Source organism: Panthera leo, chromosome A3, assembly GCF_018350215.1.
Source record: "Panthera leo isolate Ple1 chromosome A3, P.leo_Ple1_pat1.1, whole genome shotgun sequence".
Lineage (NCBI taxonomy): Eukaryota > Metazoa > Chordata > Mammalia > Carnivora > Felidae > Panthera > Panthera leo.
In genome coordinates, this window is record NC_056681.1 from 128,543,298 (window position 1) to 128,563,416 (window position 20,119).

The 20,119-nt window shown below is 46.0% G+C and overlaps 2 long non-coding RNA genes across 3 annotated transcripts in view; one reads left to right on the forward strand and one right to left on the reverse strand.

Annotated features, from left to right (window-relative positions):
• Positions 1-20,119, forward strand: part of LOC122215163 — a 76,037-nt gene that overhangs the window by 3,569 nt on the left and 52,349 nt on the right. Inside the window, exons 1-2 of one of the 2 annotated variants that reach the window (XR_006200270.1) lie at positions 3,735-3,807; positions 4,566-4,714. This is a non-coding gene — a long non-coding RNA (uncharacterized LOC122215163). Of the gene's footprint in view, positions 1-3,734; positions 3,808-4,565; positions 4,715-20,119 lie in introns of those variants that run through there. The other variant, XR_006200271.1, reaches the window with a different exon arrangement.
• Positions 29-3,647, reverse strand: LOC122215162. Its single transcript, XR_006200269.1, has 4 exons — positions 3,501-3,647; positions 2,250-2,543; positions 1,080-1,231; positions 29-713 (listed from the first exon to the last, which is right to left on the reverse strand). It is a non-coding gene; the product is annotated as an uncharacterized LOC122215162 (long non-coding RNA).

Consider the following 20,119-nt stretch of genomic DNA (forward strand, 5'->3'; position numbering starts at 1 on the left):
ATTTTTTCGACCTTGAAGCATTCTAACATTCACGAAGCGCTACAAAACCATTTGTAATTTGGCATAATGAGATCCAGCCTTCCAGAGGCTGGGGACATTCCTGGGAGAAGAGAGAGAGTAATTTTGCCGTGGGGACGGGGCTGTGGGGACGGAGGTGGAGCCCCTTGCTCTGTGCTTGTCTGGTGCTGGCCGCGTAGATCCGTCATAGCTCGGTAGAGCCCCGTCTGTCTTACAGGCCCCCCGATCGGCCTGAATGCAGGTGTCCTCTCTCCCATCCCAGTCAGTTTCTAGAGTGAGGACAACACTCAACCAGAAGTTAGCTGGTCTGGATTCTTGTCTTGGATCCAACATGGACTCATTGCTTGGTGGTGTTCACATCCACTCTCTGTCTCCACCTCTGTAAGATTGGAAGAGATGTTTTCAAGATCTAACATCCTGTGGTCCTAAGGTTCATCCTGTGCTTGCATAGGAAGCATCAAGGGAAAGCCCACGGAAGTTGCTGGGCCCCCCTGCAGACGACTGTGCAACGTGTCAGGGGCACGGCGTAGACTCTGCGGGGGCTCATGTGCAGCCCTGGCCGCCAGTCTCAAGAAACCTTCCTTCCAGTGGGAAACATGAAACATGTACAGAAGACTCTACCATAGGAGGGAAACACCTGCCTCTTGTCACCTTTTTCTCCACTTTTAAAGGTCTTGCGTGTTCAGCATCAGGGCCTTTATAGAGAAACAGAAAGAAAGAATTTAACAGAAAAATAGGAAATTGGGAAAAAATATGTCCCCTGTCAGACTGATTTTTTGAAAACACAGCTCTTAGGACACACTCCAAAATTCTTCGTCCCTGTGGAGTCATGTATCAGGTCCAAACTCTTTGACTGGCACTTTCCCCTGTGGCTCCAGACAAGAGCATGGCTACCTTCTGCTGCTCCTGGACCAGGGAAACTGTGACTCTCAGCCTGAGAGCTGTCCCTATCCCTGTTGCGCCCGCCCACCGCACCTCTCCTTCTTTCAGAGGCGGGCACACCCTCCCGACGCCTTCCCGGAGCAGTGCTCTTTCTTGTCCGCTCCCTGCCCTTGACTCACCCACTGTTGGCCCGCACACGCTGCCTCCTGTCCTAAAGGATTTCCCCTCCCTTGCGTCTCCCGCTCCTGTGCCACCTAGTTAGCCAGAGTCAGGCCCTCTTGAGTCCCTGCTGCAGGAGCTTGGGACCATGGGAGCTCAGTGAGTATTTGTCCTGTGGATACATGAAGGAGTGAATGAAGGGGTGAGCTAGAAAAAGAAAAGCTGGGAACACGTGTCACCCAGGTCAGTGTGTGCCAGCTCCACGTGACATGGCTTCTGTCTTCACTTTCGTCAATGTCACACCAGCTGGCATTTCCTTTCCTTTGCTATCACTGGCTGGTGGCGGTCCTTCTACCAAGGCATGCAGGACTGGCCAGCGTCCTTCTGAAAAGGATCTGATTTTCAAGATTGTCTTTTTTTTTTTTTTTTCTGGTGCCTCAGAGAGTGACTGGCTGATGAGTTCCCGAGGACACTTACTATTTTCCTTCCTCTAGGGGCACTGTTGTAGGGGAAGCGAGCTGGGTACTTTGTCTTCCTTATCTGTAATATCTGTAGCCAAACACCATTAGCCTGACCAGTTAGGGATGAAGGGCAGAGCGAGGAAGGAGAAAAGCCTGACTACACACATCACGTTCAAAAACCCTTCAGTTTATCTTCTTTAACTACCTCTTAGTATGTGACCAGTATTGCTTAGAAGTTACTCAGATACCCGTTTTAATGCACAGACAAGAACAACATCTAGTGATGGATTAGTCAGAATTCTCTGGAGAAATTCTGACTAAGTAGGAGAGCTGATGGTTTAGTTCCAGGCTGGAGACGACAGGCTTGAAACCTGAGAAGAGCCAAGTTTCAGTTCAGTTCAAGTCCAAAGACGGGATGGGGGGAAGGTATTGTAGTTTGAAAGCCATCAGGCAGGAGTTTCCTCCTACTCAGCCTTTTTGTTCTTTTGAAGCCTTCAACTGATTGGATGAGGCCCACCCATATTAGAGAGGGCTATTTACTTTACTCAGTCTTCTGATGTAAAGGTTAATCTCGTCTAAAAACTCCCTCACAGAAACCGAGTAATATTTGACCAAATATCTGGGCACCCAGTATGTAGCCCAGTCAGGTTGACACATAAAATTAATCTTTATAGTAAACCAACCAATAGATTTTTATATAGTGAATAATTTTAAAGTGGTTTACAGTACCTGAGCATGATGTGTTCTGCCTTATAGTATCTAAGTGTTCTGCAATTTTATCATTACCATGAATGGGAGAGAAAGAGAGGTGGGTGGGTGATGTGGGGGTGAGGGGCACACAGTCCTCCGTGAGAAGTTCTTCCCGTGTGTGTGTGTGTGTGTGTGTGTGTGTGTGTGTGAGCTTTTCCTGAGACCAGTACAGGAAGATAGAGGGTACGATGCGTTAGTTTAACGAGCGCTGGGATCTCTGTCTTGCCTCGAGGGACCGGAACTGAAGAAGCATGGGGCCTCCCAGCAGGTGATCTGGAGTCAGCAGGATAGAGTTCATATCAGACACGGGGCTATTTCTAATGCTGGCTCTTCAGAGAATAAATCATGGGAATGATAGATTAATTACGTAACGAGAGCTGTAATTCATTGAACATTCCTTCTATCATGACAACAAAAGCAATCGTAGAGTGCCTTCCATGTACTATTTACCATGGTAGCTATTTTATATGTTTTCTTATTCGGTCTAACCGGCAAACCTACCACTGTGTGCATTTTGCTTCCTATCTTGTAGATGCTAAACCGGGCTCAGAGACCTTGAGCCACTTGTCCTGGGTCGCGGAGCCGGGAAGCACAGAGCCGAGGCTGACACGCTGATCCTTACAAGGCTCATGTTTTCCCATCTCTCTAGTCTCACCTTCAGGAGAACAGGCTGGTTTTTTACAAACTGCTCAGCCATTCCAGGGGCCCCTGAATGCCCCTCCCCTCCCGGATGCATCTGTACAGATCTGGAAAAACCATTCTTGTCGTGATGGGTGTAAATGGCTTGATGATCCTGTGTGTTATGTTGGTAAAAGCGGACTCTACCTGTATTGAACATCTGTGCTTCCTTCATCACGGCAGAATTCTGAGACAGAATAAAAAATGCAGGAGAGGGCAGACCATCTTAGCCCACAACAGTTTTCAATTTTAGAACACTTTTGCAAATGGTGCTGAAGGAGGTACATATTTTATGTGGAGTAGACTAGGACATTTTGTTCCTTCCAGACAAACCGGGGGTGGGGGAGAACAAAAACCCAGCTTTTGGTTAAAAAACGCTAAAAGGCTGCTGCTGTGTACTCCGTCATCAGCTTTGGGTCCTCTCAGGGCTCACGCTGGGGAGATAGGGAGGGCTCTGGGACAGTGGGGTACTGGGAGGAAAGCACTGGGGAGTGGCTGGCCCCTGCCCCTCGGGTGGCACCTGTCACCTCCCCTCCGCTCTACCCCACGTACCTGCCCCAGGCTTCACATATCTGCTGCCCTATTTCTGGGTTGCTATGCCCACCACAGGGAGACCTGTGTGAATGGAAATATTCCAGAGGAGGAGAAACTCCTCAAAAGGGGGGGACACGTTGTCCCTTACCTCTCTGCACGTGTTGTGTGTGAATGAACTGGTGGATGAGTGGCAGAGGGGGTGAAGGTTGGCACACAGACCATTGTGACAGCAGATGGAGCTGAGCCGGGCACAGGAGGTGGGTGACACAGAGTCGCAGATGGTCCTAGGCCCCGGGCACGGCAGAGGGCTTGGAGTCAGAACTAGGTAAATCGGTCTGATCATACCTCCAGCACCACTACCCCTGCCCTCACTTTCTTAATAGCTATTATTTTTGAGCACTCTTTAAAGCCAGATTCTCCATTAAATTGTTTTATTTAATTATTGCAATCCCCCCGTGGGACAGATGTCGCTATCTTTGTCTCACGGGCGTGGACACCGAGGCTGGGAGGTGAAAAACTTTTCTGAGGGTTCCACGTCTAGGGAGTTGTGACTCAAACCCAGATGTGCCTGACTCCACACTACCTTGTTGGCTGTGGCATTGTGCCTTCTGGCAAATGCAACCTCCGTGGGTGGACAAAAACAGCTGGCCTTCGATGTGGCTTCCAAAGTCGCAAACAATTAGGCTTCAGGACACAACCAGTCAGAGCCATACCTGTATCACTCCGGTTGATGAGGGCAGTCATCTAACACACTGAGTGGGGCAGTTCGGGCTCGGGTCCATAAGGACAAGGCCCCTGGCCGTAGCTACACGGGATGGGGAAGAGAGAGAGCCTGCGGGCCCACAGAGCTTCTCTCCGGTGAGGAGGCCTGAAGAAGGATGTGGCTGCCTCGTGAGCAGCTCTCTACAGAATGGGATTCTTGGGTAGCACCTGTGGATGAAGAGGTCATGGGACAGAAGAGGGCACGAGTGTCTGGGAAGCCTGTGGACTGTTGGGGTCCACTGGATGGTCCCAGTAACATGGTAGGAGGTATGTGAATGTGGCATGTGAGATCTCTTTCTGTCTCTCTATCTCTATGTATAGGCTGAGTTGCAAAATGAAGGGTAAGGAACAACCTGGGAGGACTTACTTCTGAATAAACCATCTTGGACACACCCCTCTTGGAGAAGCCCCTCAGAGCTCCCAGAAGTAGCTTGTGGAGAGTGAACCGTGAAGGTTTAACAACTGTACAGGTAGGGATGTCATGCTAGTCAAAATCCTACATTGAAGTTAACATGACCTATTGCTCCTCACAGGCCAGTGAGGCCTGGGGATGTTGGGTTCACAGGGAAATGGATTTTGCATGTATTGGCTGTGTATTCTGTGGCTGGCCCTTGGAGCGAGGGACCAGCTCCACAGAGATGACCGTGGGTATGGCTGTGAAAACATCACTGAGAGACAGGGAGAATTCGGGGGGAAGAAGTTGGCCGCCTCTGCAGGATAGTCCTTCTCCATCTGAAGGATTAAAGTTGCCTGTGAATTCTTTGGCAGCCCTCCCACCAACATACGGGGTTTCTGTCTCAACCCTTTGAATCTGAGTGGGCTTTGTGACCAATAGACTAGGAGGGAAGTGATGCTATTACATACCTTAAGAAATTGGAAGCTTATACTTCTGGGTTCCTCGAATTCTCTTTCTAAGGGCTCTGAGCCACTAGGTAAGAAATCTGACTACTACTCTGAGATCATCCTGCTGGAAAGGTCACACGATGACCCTTCAGCCCAGCTGTGTCCAGCCCTCCAGCCATCCCCACCAAGGTGCCAGACATGAGACTGAAGCCATCTGGTCCTCCAGACCAGCCCATCCGCCAGCTGATTCCACTGCATAGTTTCAGCTAATGCCATATGGAGCAGAAGACTTACCCAGCTGAGCCTTCCCCAAGTCCTTGACCCATAAAATCATGAGATATAGTCAATTTTTGCCCCCGCACTTTTTTTAAGACACTGAGCTTTGGAGGAATTTGTTATGCAGTAATAGACAACCAGAACAATTAGATCTCTTTTTGTCCAAACTGGGGAGGGCTTCAAGTGTTAGTCATGAGACCAATGTTTGTGGAGAGCAGCAGGAAGTGTAATTGGCACATGAGAGTGTTTAAGGATGGTGTTGCTCTGAAGTTGAATCTGTGTGGACCCAGGCCTTATTCTCACCAGCTCAGATCTAATAAAACATATCTAGGTGTATGGGAGCCCTTTGGGCTTAAAGAAGATGGCATTAACCATGATGGTTCAGGTCTTCTGGAGGAGAACGTGCTGTCCTCTTCCAGCTAAGAGCCTGCTAATCCACTAGTGCTGCATGAGAAGACCTATTTGCTTGCTTGCCTGGAGCATTGCCAGCATGTCTGTGGTGTGACAGGACTGGCTTCTGGGGCAGAGGATCTGGCTTGTGCTCCTTGGTCCCCTCATCTACTATGAACCTCTAGGGTAGGCTTGAGTTCTTCTATTCCTTTATTCTATATCAAAGTCAAACATGGAAAGAGAAGGGCTGTTGCTTTGCTGATGTAAAAAGTCACGCCATACAGATTGAGTGATTATAAGCATCACTCCTTCTGTAAGCAGGTATTGGCCATCTACTCTGTGTCTGGCCCTTGGAGATGGGGACCAGCTCTCTACAGAGATGACAAAGACACAGCTCTGCCCTCGAAGAGCTCACTGTCTGTCGGAGGGCTGAGAAATAGGAGAATTGCAACATGAGCAGTGTGTGCTACGTTCGGGACCATGCTGAGGACAGCAGAAGCCCAGGGGAGGATGGCAACATCTGCCAAGAACTTCTTGGGAATGGATTGGGCACTCAGATGGAAGCGCAATGGAGGTTTTCCTGAAAAGAGCTTCAGAAAGTGAACATGGCATAATTCAGGCTCTGCTGCTCCAGAGGTGGTGGCAGGGGTGACAGGGAGGGATCCAGGTGAGTAGTGGGCACGTGAAGGTCCTGCGTCCTTGGGAATGTGTGTGGAAAGGAGGAATGAAGGTGGTGGACCCGATAGACCCCCACCAGAGGTCTCAAAAGTGGGTGGTGGCTTCTGATTGGTTTCTTAGGGACCAGAAAGTGACAGGATGGTGAGGAGTATCTTTATTGAGTGCTTACTGGGTGCCTAAGTATTCTCTCTTTTAAATTCCTAAACATTCATGAGGAAGGAAATATCATTCCCACTTTATGGACGAGGAAACTGAGGGTTAGAGAAGCTCAGTGTTTTGATCAAGGTCATTGGTTAAGCGGCTGAATTAGTTCATTTCACCCTGGTTTGATTCAAAATTTCACATTTCCTGTTTTCAGAAGAATCAAACTTAATCAGGGTTAAAGCCTCTGAGATTAATCTGGTACTTTGTCATTTCACGGTTTCATAGTCAGATTATCCAGGATTTGGAGGGGATTCTGAGGCCACCTTGTTAGTCCCCTGTAACTTAAAACTTCATTGCACTTTTCCTAGCTGAGAGCAGTCTAGCAAAGCTACTGTGGATGTGACCTTCACTTGTGTGCAGTTTCCTGTCTGGCAGGGCTGGGTCATCTTAAACTACAGTACATTTTCCTCTTTTTCCTCCCTATATAATGCACATTTTCTTGTGTCCCACTCTACTTTGTGTAACATCTAAATTTATTAGGGTACAAAATTATGTATTCTTCTGGATCCTCCCTGATTTTCTTATGTGGCCAAGACGACCAGAAGGAAATACATCCAAATGTGAAAAGTAATCATCTTTGGGTTATGGAATAACTACTGATTTTTGTGTCTGTGATTTTCATTTTTTTTTCTCTGGGGTCTCAAATTTTTACAAGGAAAAGCTTTGGGAAAGTTACTGCAGTCAGATCTAGAGTCTGCAAGTTCTGTCCTCACCCCAAAAGTCCAGGGATTAGGGCCTCTTCCCCTGAAGAGGGTGGGGTGATATTGAAAGAGATCAAAGCCCTTCATGTGCGTAGTTCACACACACTAGACTCAAAAAGTCTTTGTGAGTGCCTGAATCGAAGTGTCATTTTCCTCATCCTATCTCTCAGAGAGTTTGGAAAAGATTAAAGAGGCAAAGTCAACAAGTTTCTTTGAACTTCCTAAAAGAAAGACCCAATGTAGGACAGAGGGTTATTTATTTCTAGCCGTAAAAGAAGGTGCCCTGAGAGAGAATGTGTTATGCTAGCTTCATTGATATTCCCATTATTGTTCATAATAGTAATACTGTGTTACCCCTGCTAGCTCTGTTCCTGTCCCAGCCACCATAGGGAAACTACTCATCTGACCTTGTTACTCCCTGTTGGAAACTTTTTCAGGGTTCCCTATTGCCTGCAAGATAAACTTTGATTCTGTCAGATGATTTACTGACAATCTACTCTGAGCACTAGGCCTCTGCGAGTCCAACTATATCTCAGGGCCTTTGCACATGCTTGGCCCAATGTCCAAAATGCCTTTTCTCTTTCTGTACATCTTGAAAACTCCCATGCAATTTTCAAAGTCATGATCCAGAGACTTCCTCCATGACCTTCCTGCCCCTCTCTCTCCTCCCAAAGGCATCACACACTTCAGGACCATATCAGCACCTCATCCATGCTCCCATTATTACATGAAACACCTTTGAAGGAAGGGGTGGTGTCCTATTCATATCACTGTATCCCAGGGCCTAGCAAATGACTGACACAGAAAGAAGTTTGTTGGACTAAATGCTTGGACCACATACATGTTGGAAAAACATCAGGGCCTAGTGGTGTAAGCCTTGTGAAATAACATATAGAAAAGAGAGACATCTTGACTGAAAAATACAGAATTTCTCTGTGTAATTTGTGATTTGATTGTATAGCATAAATAAGGTTGTTAATTTCATTCTTGATTGTTTAAATTATGATACAGCAATCCTACCAGCTCCTATTAAAAGCTCTGAGCAGTTGTGAAATATTGCTCTGTTTCTTCGTGAAACAGGGACTAACAAAGTATGGAATCATGGGTAGGACATCCAAATGTACGAGTGGGTGCACAAGCACTGGCCCTCTAAATCAGTGCTGACGGACAGCCACGAGTGTTCCACTAGCCTGCTTCATGGCGACAGCCATTTTGAAGGAATCCATTGGGGACAGCTCAACTGAGAACTTGGCCAACAGTGGTGAAGGTATCTGGGAACCTGATGCCACAGTACAATGGCAGTCACCTCAGGTATGGAGGTCCCATCCAAGTCTGATGCTGGGAGACATTTTCACAGACATTTTCTTTATATTTTCTACCATTCAGCCTCCTCCACATTAGCATGGGTGAAATGGTATATCATCAGGAGAGAGAAGGCACATTGGCCTTTGCTGTTGGCGTGGAATGGAGGGGAAAGACTTACAGGCTTGGACTCCGAGGGCCCTGGGTCTAACAGAGGTGGCACACCCTCTCCAACACTGGGTATTGTCCATCCTTTAATCTTTGCCATTATCGTAGGTAAAAAGAGATATACTGGATTCTTTCACTGTGAGTTCTGTTGACCCTGTTTATATATCCATTGATTGTGTGTGTGTGTGTGTATGTGTGTGTGTATGAGCACACTCCTTGAAATCTGTTACTTGTTTTTTTGTTGTGGGTTTCAGGTTTTCCATAGTAGTTTGTAAGAGCTCTTCGTTTATTATGGAAATTTGCCCTGTATCTGTCACATGAGTTGTAGATCTTTCCCTCCACAGATCTTTGTCTTTGACTTTATGGTTCTCCCACCCCCATGGATTCTTTAAAATTATTTATTTAACAAAATATAATTTGTTGGTATTTTTCCTTACAATTTTTTTGTGGTCATAGCTTTCTTAAAAAGATTTTCTTCATTCTGAGATTATACACATATTCTTTCTTCTATATTTTCTCCTTTCTTTCTTTCTTTCTTTCTTTCTTTCTTTCTTTCTTTCTTTCTTTCTCTCTTTCATCTTTGTTTCTTTCTTTATTTTTATTTTTTTTAATGTTTATTTATTTTTGAGAGAGAGAGACACACACACACAGAGTGTGAGCGGGGGTGGGGCAGAGAGAGAGGCGACATAGAATCCAAAGCTGTCATCACAGAGCCTGACGCGGGGCTTGAACTCGTGAACCATGAGATCATGACCTGAGCCAGAAGTTGGATGCTTAACCAACGGAGCCACTCAGCGCCTGTCTTCCTTCCTTCCTTCCTTCCTTCCTTCCTTCCTTCCTCCCTCCCTCCCTCCCTCCCTCCCTCCCTCCCTCCTTTCTTTCTTTCTTTCTTTCTTTCTTTCTTTCTTTCTTTCTTTCTTTTTCTTTCTTTCTTTCTTTTCCTTTCTTTCCTTCTTTTTCTTTCATGTTTATATTATTAATCCAAATGAAACTAACTTTTATATTGGAATGAGATAGAAATCCAGCCTAGTTTTATTAAATAGCTGGCCAGTCATCCCAACATTTTTGATTAAATCATTGTTTTTATCATTGGTTTAAAACGTCTCCTATGACATTGCACGAATTTTCATAGGAACTTGGATTTATTTTTGAGTTCTTTGAACTATTCTGTTGATTTGTCTGTTACTTTTTAAGCAATAAAAGTGAAAGGAAATGCATGTAAATGATAAACACAAGTTCAGGATTATGGTTACTTGTAGTGTGGCAGGGAGGGGTATGGCTGGGGGCAGACTCCAGTGCCTTCCCCTGTCTATTGATATGGTTTTATTTCCTAAAGCTGAGATACAGGAGACTTTGTTATATTATTCTTTATATATTTTTATATGTCTTAGATGTTTACAATTCTATTTTAATTAAAAAGGTCTATTGAGTATGTAAAATAAGTCATAAATACAATAGGAAGTCATACTCATTTTAATTTTTATTATTTTATTTAATTTTTAATTTTTAAAATTAATTCTTTTTTTTCGAGAGAACATGTGTATGCAAGGAATGGGCAGAAAGATAGAGACAGAGTGAGGAAGTGTCTTAAGCAGGCTCTACACTCAGCACAGAGCCTGATGGGGGGCTTGATCCCACGACTTTGAGCTGAAATCAAGAGTCAGATGCTCAACTGACTGAGCCACCCAGGCTCCCCAAGACATACTCATTTGTAGATGAGGAACATCAATATCATATTTTCAGTTCTCTGTGACTTCCAACTGGCAATATAGTTACCATTCCCCTTATTGCTTCCTATTGAGAATTTTAAATATTTATAATTAAATGTTTGTAAAACTATAAAGACAACACCAGGGTTGAAATAGGAAACTATTTACCTGATTGTTAAAAGAGGCAGTTAAGGACTGTTAAAAGAGGCAGTCCTCTCTCTAGAAGAATTAAATGGTAAAGAATTAAATGGTTTGACTAAATAACAAATTTTAAGAAGCTTCATTACTACTAAGACAATTGAAAAGGCAAATGAGAAATTAGAAGAATATTTACGGTCACGGTAAAGGATTCATACATTTATATATAAAAATATTTATACTGATCAATGAGAAAACGCTAAAACTCTAATGAACACAATGAGCAAAAGACTTGAACAGGAAATACACTGAAGAATAAATGCAAATGGCCAATAAACAAGTAAAGCAATCTTAGCATTACTAACGTTAATGAAAACAACACAACAAGGTGACCGTTTAACCTGCTATATAAACAAAGATTAAGTATAAGGCAAAAAAATATTGGCAAGGGCCATGAGGTGGCTACTCGCATACACTGCTGGTGGGGGTTTTATCTGGGGACACTTTTGGAAAGTAATGAGGAAATATTGCCAGGACCTTAGAAACAGGAATCTCTTCTAGAGATCCATCTGAAAAATGAGGCAGAAAAATGCAAATGTTCATTCGTATGTATATCCATCCTTGCTTGTGTGTCTATTTACTCTACAAACTCTTAGATTACAAAGATTTAATCAGTACACTTCATTTTTGTCCTCGATAATGTTTTCATTAGATCTTTGTTGCTCTCTCCCTCACTGCCAGCTGACGAAGACACCGTGTAGATGTGTATTGTACTGTCCTCTTAGACGGGACCAATCCACATTCTCCCTCTAGTGTGCCGTGAAGCCATGTGTCTTCCTTCTTCTGGTTGGTGTTTTTCTGCCATGGCTTGAAGCAGGGTTTCTCGACCTCAGCACTGTTGACGTCTGGGGCTGGACAATCCTTTGTGATGGGGGCTGTCTTGTATGTTGCAGGGTGGAGAGCAGCATCCCTGGCCTCTACCCGCAAAATGCCAGTGGAGAATAGTCGTGACAAAAATGTCTCTAGACCTTTGCCCCTGGGGGAGGGGCAAATTGCCTCTGGTTTAAAGAGTTAGTCTTACTAGGAATGTCTGTCTCCTCTTCCTCTGGGTTGGGAACAGAAATCCTTCTTCTCAGTGGAGGTGATGATCTTACGTCATCAGAAGAGCATGCGGGGTGGGTTTACACTGGAGTGGGCGACTTTGGATGCTGTGGCCACACCCACTTCACTACTAACCCACTGTGTGTTCTCGTGCCAGACATGTTGTTTCCTGGGCCTCCGTTTCTCCTTCTGCCAAAGTGAAGAATTAGAGCTAGATTCGTTGGCTTTTAAATTGCTCATCAGAGGCCCTGTGTGGGCTGCTGCAAGATAAAGGAGCAGGCTAGGAAGGTACCGCTTTTTCTTTTCCCAAAGGAGCTTCACTTGATCTGTTTTCCATTGTGGTCTTCCAAAGAAATGTTGTCATGGTGTAATGGGGCAGAGGTGTGATGAACCGGTGCCCTGAGAAATGTGCTAAGGTGCCTATTCTGTGATGGCGGTGCGGGCCTTGAAGACAAGGGCACACCCTGGTGTGAGGGGGGATGGAGTTTTCCACGGCAGGGGATTGGTGGTCCTGGTACAGAGCCGTTACCTAGGGCAGGAAGATTGATTGGCCTTTGGCTGGGAGGCCCAGGGGAGCCATAGAATGTGCCTGCTCTTGTTGAGGAGCTGACACATGAAGCTGGTAGAGCAGCAAGGAGCCACCAGCAGGTGCAGCCACTGTGGAGTCCTCTAGTCTAAATGTGGGTGCATTTGAGCTTTATCCATGCTACAAGAGGGGCCAGGATGGAGCCTAGGCACACAAAAAGAGCCAACCAAGGCCTGTTTAGGGGCCTCAGCGGTGGACATCTGAGGGAAGAGCTGGGTCTGTTGGGGGCGGGATGTGGGGCACCAGTGAGATGGGCTGTAGAACCATTCTTCCCGGTCCTTGGTTTCCCTCAAATGGGAAACCTACAGAAAAAACCAGGACACTGCACTGCTAGCAGGCCCATGGGGGATAGCAATTCAACAGACCATCGAGTTCCACTTTAAAAACTGAATGCACTAAAAAAATTTTTTAATGTGTATTTGTTTTTGAGAGACAGCAATCAAGGGAGTGGCAGAGAGAGAGGGAGACAGAGCATGAGCAGGGGAGAGGCTGAGAGAGAGGGAGACACAGAATCCGAAGCAGGCTCCAGGCTGCGAGCTGTCAGCACGGAGCCCGACGTGGGGCTCGAACTCACAGACTGCGAGATCATGACCTGAGGCAAAGTCATTTAACCAACTGAGCCACCCACTGCTCCAAGTGAATTCATTTTTTAAATAAAGAGTTCTGACCCCCTCATGGTGGAGGTCTTCACCAAAGGTGGTGCACCTGGGTCAGGAGCGCTTTTCCTCGCCGATGTCATCCAAGGGGTCCCAGGTATATCTGGATCAAGAACCAGGTAACTCCAACTCCCGCTCCATGCATCACCCCTGGTTCTCTGTCATAATGCTTCTCTACTTTCAGTCAAGCATTGGTCTGTCTTTGCGCTTGGATCCATGTTGTATGTAGGTGCTGAGGAAAAACAGCCTTGAAAAGTTATTATTTATCTTTCTCCCTGAACATGACTGGAGATTTTACAGAGATGAGGTGAGAAAAGCCTCCTGGCTTTTAATCCTTCAGAATTTGGAAAACGGTGTCAATGGTGACATTTGCCATCTTCCCTAATTCTTTCCCACATCTGCTTTTTTTTTTTTTTTTTTTTTCTTGAGCCTCACGAAACCATAAGAGCTGTAGTTCCCACCGTGAGCATGACTTCCAAGCTTGGTGGTGTGAAAGATGGAGATCTTTCAGAGAAAGAACTCATTAGCGTGACGCAGGAGGCTCTGAAGGTAACCATTTCAAGCTGGAGTGTTGAGGGACAACATAGGCTTTTGTCATGACCGATGGAATCGCTTCTGTGGGCCACCCGACAATTTCCAGAGCAGCTTTTCTGCTGGGCATGGTAATCAGGAGCTATTTTAGGGAGGCCTGAGCATTCTGCTGCAAGAGTTTTGACAAGCCAGACAGAAGGAGGCGAAGTGTGTGTGTCCTCACATTCTTCTCTCATTGGGAGATACGGGGATGTATCCAGAATCGACAGGAGCCAGGGGCAGGCACCTTCCTGAGGGGTGGTTTCTGGCTGGGGCGGTCAGAACAATTCAGCATGCTGTTTAGAAAAGCGAATCTGAGTAGGAATGACGATTTCTCTTCCTATTCTTACCAACTGCTACTATTATATGAGTATAGTTTATCAGAACTGCCATGTGATAGATATGGGGGTTCAAATGATGATTAGGATGCTATTTCTGCCCCCCAGAGGAGACTGTATTCGAGCCCACACAGTGAGCTTTGGACTGTCAGAAAATATTATTCTGACCCTTGTTAAAGACAGTGAGGAAGATTTTATTGGAAGGACCGCTGCCATAGAGTTTTTATAAATAGGGGAGAGAGATGGGGCTCCCCTCTGAATAAAGTAAGGGATTTATAGCCAAGGGATGGAGTTGAGGGGGGTCAGTGGATGGAAAATTACCAGGAAGGTAGGGGAACTCTTGCTAAACTGACCATACTGGATTCTTGCTGAAGCCAGGCCAGAGTGATAGGATGTCACTTAGGGGGGATAAAGGGAAAGGAGGAATTTGGCCACATATCAAGGATGACTAGATATTGAGGGTAGGAGAATCTCACCGCACTGATGTAGCAGGATTCTTGCTCTTGAGGACAAGGTCCCAGGATGGGGCCTGGGGGATCAAGGTCTTGGAGGAGCCTGGCAAAAGTTTGGCCAAGGAGAGTCCTCGTCAGGACTCATCACTTCTGCCTCTTACTCCAGCGTGAGTGAAGGCTCTCAGTAGAGATGTGGGCCCAGAACCTTCCAAGGAAGCATATACTGAGCACGTATCATCCTCGGTGTCTCCAGAATTTCTGTTTTCCTTCCCACCTTGGGTGCCTTCTTAATTATGGCTGCTATTTAATTCAGCGACTGGAATGTGCCAGTAGTGGGGTAGATACTTTACCCACATTAACTCAGTAATGCTCACAGCAGTCCCGGGCTTACACTAGACGCGATTTTTCAAACCTGAGGAAACAAATATCAGCAAACAAAGGTCCTGGGACTTGAAATGACACATGACCTATAAAAGGACAGAGCTACACTTCAACCCCAGTTCTCTTCCTTCCAAAGTCTGTCAACTTTAAGTCATTTCTGCCTTGTCCTAAATTGGTGTTCAGAGTTAACTTATGCATATCCTTGATTCTAGGAGTATTCTGGAAATTATCGATGTGCTTGTCAAATTCAGAAGTTGGAGGCTGAATCTATCCCTCTTTCTCTGATCTCCCTTTGCTTAATAATAGAAGTTTATTTTCCCATAGTTCTGGAGGCTGGAGGTTCAAGATCAAGGTGCCGGCAGGGTTGGTTTCTTTGGAGGCTTCTCTCCTGGACTTGCAGACAGGCATGTCTTTGCTGTGACCTCACATGGCCGTTACTCTGTGCACACAGTCCTGTGTCTCTCCCTCTTCTTCTAAGGACACGGTCCTGTTGGATTAGGGCTCCACCCATATGATCTCATTTCAAGACCCTCATTTAATGACCTCTTTGAAGACCCCATCTCCAAATACGCGTTCTGAGATGTATAGGGCTTAGCACTTCAACATGTCAATTTGGGGAGACACACTTCAGTCCATAGCATCTAATATATTTTAAAAAATCAGTTGTGAAAGATGCAAAGATGAAAAAGACATTCTCTTCATCTGCCAGGAGCTTTCAGGTCAGATAGAGATACCTAAAGAAATATAGAGATGATGAATGATTTTGGAGCTAAGACGTGGGTCAAGTTACCATGGGCTATGGCAGTTCAGGAAGGCATCTGGGAGGAGGCAACATACAGGGAGTCTTGGAAGATGCATGTACATTTCTAGAAGCCCCAAGAGAAGACCCTGCCTAAAAATTAAATAGATGTGAGAAGTGAGCACTCAATCTAATGTGATTTCATAAGCATTTCCTGGGAATCTACTCTGCCAGGCATTGAGCTGAGGGATACAATACAAAGTCAGGCATTTGCCCTTGAGTTGCCTGCAGGGCAGGAGAAGGGTGATTTTAGAGCAGTTCGAGCATTGATAATATAATAAACAGGAATGTTTGTGGCACAGCTCAGCCATCGGAAGTTGGCTGCCGGGGAACAGCAAAGACGTGTGGCTCAGGGACCCGATGTTGGCAACAAGGCGTTGTTTGTGCTGATAACCTTGGCTCCATTTCGGTCCTTCCAGAAGCTCCCCACCCCTGCCTAGACTTAGTGTCCTTTCCCTGTCCACACTGTTTTGATTGAAAACTCAGCTTCCATCTGCTGTTTAGTTTACGTATTGTTCAGATTTTGAGTTCCACGTGGCAGGACCTTGTCTATTGTTTTTTACTATTTGTAAAGTTCACCCCGCCTGTGCCATTTGCCCTTCATAAGCCACAGACATTAATCAGAGTTTGGGTTCCAGCCACAACAGATTTTGACCTGACAGTGTCTAAATCCTGAAAATGTTTAAAACCAGAATGCAAACCCATTGTCCTCACAACTCTGTATAATTTCCATTAATTGCTCTAATATGCTGGCTCCTCTTTTTGATTGCATGCCCTTTAGAAAAAAAAAATCATTGATACATTAATTATAGCTTTCATCCGGAGGTTGGAGCATTTCTAAACATTTATTTGAATTTCATGCCAAACTGGGGGATAATTGCATATAAAAGGATCATGCTGGGTTACATTCTGAGATGGGTTTTCAAATATCCTTCTTCCAGTATAAACAGCCCCACTGGCAGCCCCTGTGTCTCGTTGCTCTGTGTGGTTTGACCGAGTCCATTTTCTGTGTAGTGATAACACGGGATAATAGGTGATAGTCTGAGAGGTAGCCTTCAAGCTCAATGGCGAAGATGCTCTCTCTGGTTCAAAGCTGTGGCAGGTGAGATTGCAAAACCTGAGTCTTGGGGAAATGCTAAAGGTGCCAGCAGCTGGGACAGCAACAATACAGGTTTGTTCTTCTACAGTGAGTCCCCGGAGGACCCATTCTATCCCTACTGGTGACAGCAGTGGTAGCCAGAACCGTGGATGGCCCCGCTAACGCCCAGCAGATGGTACCTTCTGTTCTCGCTGCAGAGGTCTGGAGGGGGCTTCCTGGGGTCTCCGCTGTCCATCCTAGGGGGTGCTGGTGGACCCTGTCTCGCTTGGGCCCCTGGATTTCTTCTTCCTCCCTGCCAGGCCCTCTTGATTCATGTATATTTCTGCAGGTTTACTCATGTGACACTTTTCTTTAAGGTTTCCTTAAGGTTTGCTTTTCTGGAGGCCACAGATGGGGAATTACAAATGAAGAGTTTTAGTGATGTACACAAAAAGGAATTTTGCAAACAAATGGTTTCCATAAACAAACATTTGAGATTGCTTCCTGCTGGATTGTCTCTGCGCAAATAACTTGGAGGGAGCTGGAAGACTGATAGGGCTCCTCTCACTTGGTGGGTCTCCCTCGGAGCCACACTCACAGAGGAGCAGGTGGGTGGAGCTCAGGACTGGGAGCGGGACCTATGGGTTCTTACTCCAACCACTTGTGTCCCATGTGACCTCGGAGCTGTCCGCCCAAGGGGGGGGACTCTTCAACACACAGTGCCTTTAATGCAATCACATGCATTAATAAAGGACTACCACCCAAAACTACCACTTACCAAAATACTACGAATCACATGTTAGGCTGGGCGATTTACCTGTATGATTTAATTTACTCTCTATGACTTTGAAAATTAGTTATCATGAAGATTGGAGGAGCAAACTTGCCCAAAGTCATAAAACTAATAAGAAAACTCCAAACCCAGGGTGTAGTTTGGACTCCAAAGCTTTTGCTGTTTCTCCACACCAGGCTGCCTCTCAGTGAACATTTTAGATCTATTTGGGTTCAAGTGTGTGTGAGTGTGCATGTGTGGGTGTCTGTGCCCATATGTGTGTTTTCAAGTACCCATACCTAGGCAGGGTTTTATACCAGGGGAGCAAGCTCTGTGTCTCTGGTTCCAAATCCCCTAGGACACAGTTTTATCACCATATCCCTCTCTGTCCTCACATCTGTCCTCTTCAGCCTCTCTCAGAAGCGAGTACTCAGGGTTCTGTATAGGTGAAATAATTGTAATTTTTGTTACGCTGGTACAATAATTGAATGAATAATTGAACCTGATTTACGTGACATGAATAATTGAACCTGATTTACGTGACATGTAGCCGATGTCTTATACTTTTGAGGCTCCTGTCCCATGTGGCACAGCTACACTGTTTTTGTCTCTGGGCAGTCAGGGGGAGTGGGCACGTGCCTCCGTGCCCGGCACTGTCTCCCGTAACCCTCCCTGTAGCCTCAAAGAGGATTATGATGCTCTCCCTAGTTTGACAGGTGAAACACTGAGCCTCAGAGAGGGTCCCTGGGACCCCTGACTTGGAAGGCTGTCCTCCTTCCGCCACCCCACCTGGCTGGACGTGCTCCCTGACCTGCAGCCGGTCCTGGAAGGCTGGGATGGCTGCAGACCCCCTGAGCGGGAAGGAAGCCACCTGCCTTGTGAATGCCCACGTCAGGGCAGGGCTCAAGGGCTCTGCAGGCCCTGTACTATGTCCCTCTTTTCAATAAAATCTGATCTTCATGCAGACAGCCCGGGGAGTCCACTGAGTTCATTAAATCCAGGGCTCTCTCTGTGTTGTTTTCACCGCAGAAAATTTCACTTCTGCACAGATGGTGGCCCTGAGATGTGAGCCCCCAGGGACACTGGTGGGGCAGAGCTGCATTCCGGAGAACATCTCATGGGGGAGGGAGACTTGCAACCCAAGTCCACACCCTGTGCAGGGCGAGCGAACTTGCAGATCTTTCACTTTGATGCTTACAGATACAATTATCCTTCTTTCATGGAGGATGGAGCAGAGCCCCGGGGCATTAGGTGGTTCACTGAGCATCACTCAGCAAGCGTGGGGTCCTGGGGACCTACCCGTGATTAGGCCTTTGTCTGATGTGTTAAGTGACCAGCCTCTGCATGGACCTCTGAAGCGGCTCCATCGTCCTTCTCCATTATCATTGTTCACGTCTAATAGTACATACTTCCCCGTGGCTCGGCCTTCTTGCTGCGGACAGACACTAATTACTGGAAGGTTACTTTACTTTGCTTTATTTTATTTTATTTTATTATTATTTTTAATATAATTTATTGTCAAGCTAACATACAGTGTATACCATGTGCTCTTGGTTTTGAGGGTAGATTCCTGTGATTCATCACCTACATGCAACACCCAGTGCTCATCCCAACAAGTGCCCTCCTCAATGCCCATCACCCATTTTCCCCACCCCTGCAACCCCCCACTGCCTTCAACCCTCAGTTTGTTCTCTGTATTTAAGGGTCTCTTATGGGTTTGCCTCCCTCTCTGTTTGAAACTATTTTTTCCCCCTCCCTTCCCCCATGGTCTTCTGTTCAGTTTCTCAAGATCCACCTATGAGTGAAAACATATGATATCTGTCTTTCTCTGACTGACTTATTTCACTTAGCATAATACCCTCCAGTTCTATCCATGTTGCTGCAGATGGCATGATTTCATTCTTTCTCACTGCCAAGTAGTACTCCATTGTATGTATAAACCACATCTTTTTTATCCATTTATCAACTGATGGACATTTGGGCTCTTTCCATGATTTGGCCATTGTTGAAGTCGCTGCTGTAAACATTGGGGTATGTGTGCCCCTACGAATAAGCACTCCTGTATCCTTTGGATAAATTCCTAGTAGTGTTATTGCTGGGTCATAAGGTAGTTCTATTTTTAATTTTTTGAGGAACTGGAAAGTTCTTGACGTTGAGCTGAAATCCTCCACATCTAAGAGTACCTACTTCCCCGTAGCCCAGCCTTCTTGCTGCGGACAGACTCTAATTACTGGAAAATTCTTGACGTTGGGCTGAAATCCTCCCCATCATCCCAGTTCAGGCCCCAGGGTTGCACGGAATGTTTCTAGTCCATGCCTCTCTTCTCTAGGGACACCATCTTTGGTTTCTTCAGTCTGTCCTTCTAGGAAGAAGTCCAGAGTATCTCAGCCCTGTTTGCCTTCTTTGGATGATTTCTGGATATGTGTATCATGAGAAATACAAATTCAGTACCCCAGGGTGGATCTAATCAGGTCCGTGCACAGGGAGGACTCTGCTGGTTACGTTGGGGCCGCTGGCACTCTCAGGGACACAGTCTCTGAAGGGGACATGTCCACCTGTCCCACCTGTCCATTTCCAGTTAGGGTTCTCTGCTGGTTCTGGAGCCTTCTGTCTTCCTTCCTCACTGTGTGTAAGCTTTGAGGGGTTGGCCATTGTGTTTCAACTTCTCCCCTCCTTCCCCACCCTGCACCCATGACCTTCACCAACAGGAAGCATTTACTGAACATCAGTCGT